This window comes from Ischnura elegans, chromosome 7 (genome assembly GCF_921293095.1).
Source record: "Ischnura elegans chromosome 7, ioIscEleg1.1, whole genome shotgun sequence".
In the NCBI taxonomy this organism is placed as follows: domain Eukaryota; kingdom Metazoa; phylum Arthropoda; class Insecta; order Odonata; family Coenagrionidae; genus Ischnura; species Ischnura elegans.
The window spans coordinates 65,382,688-65,390,290 of NC_060252.1; the positions used below are offsets into that span (position 1 = coordinate 65,382,688).

The 7,603-nt window shown below is 40.6% G+C and overlaps 2 non-coding genes across 2 annotated transcripts; both read left to right on the plus strand.

Moving 5' to 3' along the window:
- The first annotated feature begins 2,003 nt into the window (after positions 1–2,003).
- Trnam-cau lies at positions 2,004–2,075 on the plus strand. Its single transcript has one exon. It is a non-coding gene; the product is annotated as a tRNA-Met (tRNA).
- A 5,250-nt stretch (positions 2,076–7,325) lies between these two features.
- Positions 7,326–7,397, plus strand: Trnam-cau. The gene has a single exon. It is a non-coding gene; the product is annotated as a tRNA-Met (tRNA).
- The last annotated feature ends 206 nt before the right edge of the window (positions 7,398–7,603 follow it).

The window sequence follows — 7,603 nt, forward strand, 5'->3', positions numbered from 1 at the left end:
GAATTTAACACTTCAAATGAATTGGCCGTGGGGACGGGCGCAACCGGATCTACTCGGTTTCGCTTTCTAGCGGCATTTTTCCCTTGGACGACAGTGAAGCCGTCGTCCCCTTGGTCATGCGCGGTTTGCGTGGTGTCATGCGGCATTTGTTGTGCAATAGGGGGGACAGTACTCACCGCCGAAGAGGTGGCTTTGGCCCTTCTTGGGTCCTTGGCTGCCTGCCTGGCGTATTTTGCGGCTGCTGCGGCAGCTGGCGATGGCGGCATTTGGGGAGTGGTGACCGGCGTTGCCGTAGTAGTTGTCCCAGCATCAGGAAGGCCAGGGGATGCATCAGGGGCGGCAGCAGGCGCTGCTTGCTCGTCCGGCAGAACTGGTGAGTTGGCCAGTTGGCATGGAAGAGGACCAATCAGCGTTGTGGAGGAGGCAGCTGCAGATGATGGTGCAGTGATTGCCAGTTGGCACTGTTGTCTCGCCTTGTCCATGATCCACATCACCTCAGGAGTCACCGGTGGCTGGCTAGGCATGATTTCGGCGCCAAAGGCGCATAGTCCGGGAGGTGGACCGCAGTTCGTATATAATAAGATGAATTTCCGTCGGAAATTTTACGTAACGGTCTCCGAAACGGTACGATACCGCAGAGTGCCTTAGAATCACTATTCGTGAGATGGTCTCCGAAATGGTACGATATCAAAAATACACTCGGACCGCTCTCCGTGAGCAGTCTCCGAAATGGTCCGATACCCTAGATAGGGTCTCGGAAGAAAATTTTTGAAAATTTTTGCAGGTTTACGGAAACGGATTAAGCGTTTAGATCCTTAAACCGGCAACCACCTTCAGCGCTCTTCTTATATTTACACGGCCTGTGGCGTCAGCGGCCATGACTGGAGCCAGCGACCCCTCGTGAGAGAGGCGTCGGATATGCAAATGAGCAGTGGCGCCTGCTTGGAAACGGATGACGCCGTCTGCGCGTCGATTGCTATCAGCTCGTGAAATGTTTCAACTTATTTCTCTCACCACGTCCCTCACGGAACCATCACTTCGCCGTCTTTCCTCCAACGAAGACTTGTTTCACGGCGGCGTCAGACTCTGCGTTGCTGGGAGAACGGATAGTGCCGCGAAAGGCGTAGTCCACAGAAAATGTGTTGGAAAAGCTAATGGAATGCAGCTGTTTGATTAAAGAGCGAAGTTTCCTTGCGATTTTTCCGCAAGTACCGATTTGAAACTCTTGATGGTTACTTTATTATTTTATCAGCTTCCGCTCTTCCTATGGGAGCACCAAAAATTTAAAGTACTTATTACCCTTAATATTGATTTTCAATTGCTTGTTCCGATTTCTCTTTCCAATTTTAGGATACTAACTCAATCCGCTAGCATTCTCTACTCCATCAGCCTATTCCCATAACATCTGTGCACGAACAGGAAAGTAATGACTATTTACATTTGCATCAAACACTAAAATACTAATCACCATATTAACAACTAACTTCATAGTACTATTTGAAATTCTTTGGTTATAACTTCTGTAGAGGAAATTTTGATACCTTGATCCGTTTTGTAACTACAAATCTATAATCGCGATGCATCCTAAAACAACCAGAAGAAAGCGCTAAAATTACGTTTCTGAACGCATAGTACGAACGAACGCGTAGTTGCTATTAACCCTAAATAGCCCGCATGCCATCAAACAAAGCAGACTTAAAAGACCTTTATCATACGTATAGTAGTGTGATACTCTTAGTTTTAAAAATCAGCTCAGCGGTCTTTGAGATCGGTATTTACTCTAGACCGACAGGCTTCTGCAGCGGAAAGTTGTAGTTTATGTTTTGAATTGGAAACTATACACGAGTATTCGGTAGCATCCTCGGAATAGTTTAAGGTTCTATTCAATAGAGATGTGAAATTTCTTTGCCTCAATTTTGTCCTGCGAACTGTCAAGGCGAATGTCAACGAGTGTAACTAAGAGGACGCATAAATAATGTGTTTTCAACTTTGGTTTTTAGTAAAGCAGAGTGGCGCAGCGGAAGCGTGCTGGGCCCATAACCCAGAGGTCCGTGGATCGAAACCACGCTCTGCTATAGCTTTTGCCGAAGGTGACTATTTTTTCCAGAATTTTGCAGCTGCAGTTTTCATAAATAACACCAACAATATTAATGAGTACTGCGATAAATATTTGAGCAATCGCAAACATTTCCACGTTAGGGACGTGGGTTCTGGTTAGAGGTCAGAAGGAGGTGAGTTATAGAGAAAGAGTAATTCTTTCTAGAAAGGGTTAGCGGATGATAATCCCGTCTTTATTCCATTTGTAATTTCCAGTTTGAAAGTGGGTCCTCTTTGCCAATGAAGGAATGCGGAAGAAGAGTCAACGTACGACGAAAAGGTGTTAGTGATACAGCCCAATGATTTTATCTCGGCAGCAGTGCTATTAACAGGTTAACTGCCGAGGGTCTTTTTTTAATATGTCCCCTTAGGCCAAGTTAATATTTAAATGTGTTTATTGTGACTAATAGAGTTGAGCAATATTAAATTGCACATAACATTAATTTTTTCATTATAATGATAAATTTAATTAGCGGACACCGGTGTCCGCCACGGCGTCGGAGTCACGACCACCAACTTATGCACTCGCGGATATCTACAAATTTACGAAAATATGGCAATAACTTCATTTGTAGTGCAGTAAAACTTTGCTAATGAAAAAATAAATTGCACGTAACATTATTTTTTCAATCTAATGATAAATTTAATTAGCGGACACCGGTGTCCGCCACGGTGTCAGCGTCACGACCACCAACTTATGCGCTGGCGGATACCTATAAATTTACGAAAATACGGCAATTACTTCATTTGTAGTGCAGTAAAATATTCGTAGTGATAAATAACACCTACATTCATTTTATATTCAGTATTACACTTCTTAGTAGCAGTTTTCTCTCCAGTCCGCCCCCCCCTCCGCGGACACAGCTGTCCTCCGCGGAGCTAACTTTGTCTCCTTCCCTAGCGTATACTCAAGTCCGTTCCTGCCAGTAGGCGCTGCACAGACACTAAACAACAAGTTATACCAGGAGACCCTCCTTCCTTCTACATGTAGTGCTATTATGTTTATGACGGAGAACTCTTTTATTCGACTAATGTAAAACATTGTGTGGAACTTCATATCACATCATCAACACAATGTATCCCTTTCTACTTGTTGAAGGAATACGTAGCATTATATATAGGGCGCTTTTATGTCTTGAGACGACAGAACGTTTCGAAAGATCAGTGCTGTCACAGTGACATGAAAAGAGGCTACATTTTCTTCTATAATACGATTAGTAGAAGAAATGTGAAGAGTGCTCGGTGCCACTTTGTGCGTCCTGCGCTGAATTCTACTTTGGTGCGTCATCGTCCTTTTGGTAAGTTTGGTTTACATATTTAGTTGCATTTTTCTACTTTTTGGTTCGCTGAATATTTTCATAATCTTTTTCATTATATAAGAAATGTTGAACCAAAATCTACTTTTATCATTAGTGATTCCACATGGATAAATTCACCCCGCGGACCAGATTCATTGTTGAAGCGGCTAAGAGGAAATACTTAGAAGAGTCATCTGATTCTGAAAGTGTAACGGGAAATGATGAATATATCCCTTCCAGTGATGAGGACATCAGAGTGAACTCTTCAAGCGACGATTCCTTGCAGGATGGACAATTGCTACGAGGGGCAACCTCCGATACAACCGACGGAGAGCTAAGTGAGAGTGAAAATGTGCAGCTAAATAGACCGGTGCCCTCATCACCAAATGCGTCATCTGACTTTTGGACTGAACCAGTGAAAAATCATCCGAATTTTCAGTTTACGGCGCAGAGTGGATTGAGCGCTGTAGTTGCAGATATGAGTAATCCTTCCCCTTTTGGAATATTTTCTAACATTATAGACAATGAAATTCTCGAAATGATAGTGGAACAAACTAATATTTATGCCAATCAAGTGAAAGGTCTGACTATTTCTAGAAAATCTCGTGTGGTAGATTGGAAACCGACAACTCTTCACGAGATCAAAAAGCTCTTTGGGATTCTGATTTATATGGGTGTGGTAAAAATGCCAAAACTTTCTGACTACTGGAGTAAAAACTTCATATATCGTAATGATGTAGCTCCTTCTCACATGAGCAGAAATCGTTTTGAACTCTTGTTACTGATGTTGCACTTCTCCAATAATGAAGAAAATTCAAACAAAGACCGTTTGCATAAAATTCAACCACTCTTGGATAAAATCATTTGTAATTATCAGGAATTATATACACCTGGGGAAATTTTATGCGTTGACGAATCAATTATTCCATTTCAAGGCAGGTTAGCATTAAAACAGTACATTCCTCAAAAAAGGCATAAGTACGGTGTCAAAATTTTTAAATTGTGCTCTGGTAAGGGCTATGTATGGAATATGAAAATTTATGCAGGACGTGAGCGCGATGCCAGGCGATCTGTTCCAACAGCTGTAGTTATGCAGCTCTCCGAGAAGTTACTAGATGCTGGCAGAACAATTGTTACAGACAATTATTACACGAGCTTAGAGTTGGCCAATTCACTTCTTGATCGTAGGACACATTTACTAGGTACCCTGCGTAAAAATCGGAGGGGAATACCCAAAGATGTAACGGCCAAAAAACTTAAGAAAGGGGAAATAGTAGTCAAAGAAAATCAAAGAGGTGTGTCAATAATGAAGTGGAAAGATAAACGCGATGTTTTGCTATTGTCAACATGCCACTCAAACGAGATGGAGGAAGTGGAAAAATATAGGTCAAGGGTTTTGAAACCAGTAGCTATCCTGAAGTATAATGAGGGGAAATCATCCATAGACCTTTCTGATCAACTTTCCTCTTATTCAACGCCATTGCGTCGGTCTTTGAAATGGTACAGAAAAGTAGCGTTAGAACTATTATTAGGGACTTCTGTGGTGAATGCTTATTTCATTTTCAACCAAATTTGTGGCAGTAAGATGCAGATAGTAAAATTCAGGGAAAACCTTATCGGATCGCTTTTGGGAAATGAGTCACAGGGCGATAGATCTCCGACCAGTCTTACATTGCCACAAACATCACGGAAAAGAATGGCTACTCATTCATTCAAAAAGGAGGAAGGAGGTGCGCGAATCAATCGGAAATATTGCCGAGGATGCTACGAAAAGAAACAACTTGGGGAAATTGAAAAAAACAAAGTGAAAAAAGTCACTACCTACTGTGATGACTGCCCTAAAAAGCCACGGTCCTGTTTGGATTGCTTTCATAAACATCATCTGTAAAAATATGAATAATTGTCCATTATTGCAATAAAAAGTGATTATTTGAAAAGGATATATATTATTTATTTCACCTTTCTGATATTTCAGGAGCAAGGGAAAGTAAGAATAAATGTCGGTGAGAGGAGGGCTCTAAAGACCTACAAAATTACTGCGGTAAAGTTAATTTGAATTATAAGGTAAAGCTGGGAAAGATTTTGTTATCCTTCTCTTCAATTTCTTTTTATAGATGTGTTTACCAGTTGAAACTATCTGAAGGATGCAAAACACTGAGTAGAAAATATAATTCGTCTCCTAAAGAAGATATATATTCTTTCTCAATAAAATCTGAAAGCATACTATAGTATGCTTTCAGATTTAATGTATATATAGCAGCCCTGGATTAAGATCAAAGAGTAAGTACTCCCTGCTCATACAACATCGTAGTTTATGAAACATTTAACACGGAAAAAGCGTCTCCGGAGGTCTACTTCGAGGGATAACGGCTTCCAATGTGCCAACCGGTATAAAAAAATACGTAAGTAACATTCAAGACAGAAAAAAAAAATTTATAAACAATTAGCAAAAACCAAAGGAGTGACAGTTTAGCTGAGGCCGTTGCGGAAAAGATATCTATGCAAAAGTACGTAAATGGCGGTCACCCGGCGCACGAATACGAACTTTTTTCCGCGGACACCGGTGACCGCCACGGCGGGAGAAGAAGATACCACAGCGGACACCGGTGTCCGCCACGGCAGTCAACCTGTTAAGCGGCGATTTTATTGCCATTTGTACTCGACTACGGTATTTGGTGCAGCTATTCAACCGGTATTTATCGATCACACGGATGGTTCTTCCCTCACCATTTTCTATGCTTGAATTTCCCCTTGTTGAGGAGCATTTTACTTTAAATTTAAGCAACGTGGTATGGTTTAGAACTTTTTCCTTTGAACTAGGAGCCTAATATTCCATAGCTTACTAGATCTATTCACTATGAGCAAAATATTTCACAAGTATGTATTTCATCAACAAAAAATGCAAACAGTTCCAAATATTTACCAATGTCCATAGCAAGATTATTTACAGAGAGAGAAAACTCGTTTGCATATTGTAATTTTCTTCTCACTTAATATTCTAATATTCTAGAGTGCTTTGGAAGGCATTTGTTACGAAAAAAATCTTTCGAATCATTTTTGGAATCGTAAAAATTGTTGAAATGCTGGAAAAACCAGTCATGGCCGCTAATTCCTTTGTCTTCCTCCCCCCCCCCCCCCTTCTAAAGACGTATACTGGACGACATCTTCCGGGAGAATTCCTAAGTTTCTTGTAGTTGTAATTCATTGAAATCTTCAGAGAAGATATTGCGTTTACACTGGTGTTGAGTCGAGGGACGTCTCTAAAACAGTAAAAACAAGGAAATTTTATCTTCAACGGTAAGATATCATCTGTAGAATTGATCCTTTGTTATTCTGGGTAGGATTCCAGCGGATGATTTAAGAGTTTATCGTCCCCACGGAACATATTTCCAGAACGTGGGAAAATATTATTCTCCGGACGCTATTCTGGGAAATATCTCTGCCGTGATTCTATCATACTTACCCTTAGTTCATGCTATTGACTCCTCCTTCCCATCCGGATATACCTTTTTTGTTGAAAAAATACTCATTTGAAAGTTACGTGATCACCTTTAAATCAACAGGGTATGTAGAATATAACGTTCCCTTTCAACGTTTTTATGAGTCTCAAAAATTAAAATAAAATTATCTAGGAAAATACGGAAGTAAATATTGAGAAATATTTGTATGTATGCATAAGTGGAAATACTTAAAGTGTCGGTATTTATGTGTCGAATCCGTACGCGTATAATATAGTGGGAGATATTTATGAAAATTAGAATGCATCAGTTGTGGAAAAGGGGTCCTCTTCTGGCAAAATTTATTAGCAGAGCGTGGTTTCGATCCACGGACCTCTGGGTTATGGGTCCAGCACGGCCTTTTGAAACTTACCTTAGGTAGATTTTTCTCTTTCGAGTGGTTGTAATAGAATTTTCAGCCACTTATCATTCAAGCAGAGTGGCGCAGTGGAAGCGTGCTGGGCCCATAACCCAGAGGTCCGTGGATCGAAACCACGCTCTGCTATTATATTTTACCGGAGGGGTTCTGTATTTTCCAGAATTGATGAAATCTAATTTTCATAAATGGCACCAACTAAATTAATAAGTACTGCTAAAAATAAAGTTTTATAAGTCAAGTGAAACCTTTTTTGTAGAAAATAATATTTATTATATAATAGCCCTGCTGATCGCACTTGAATAATATTATTGAAGTAACGGAAATAGGTTTAT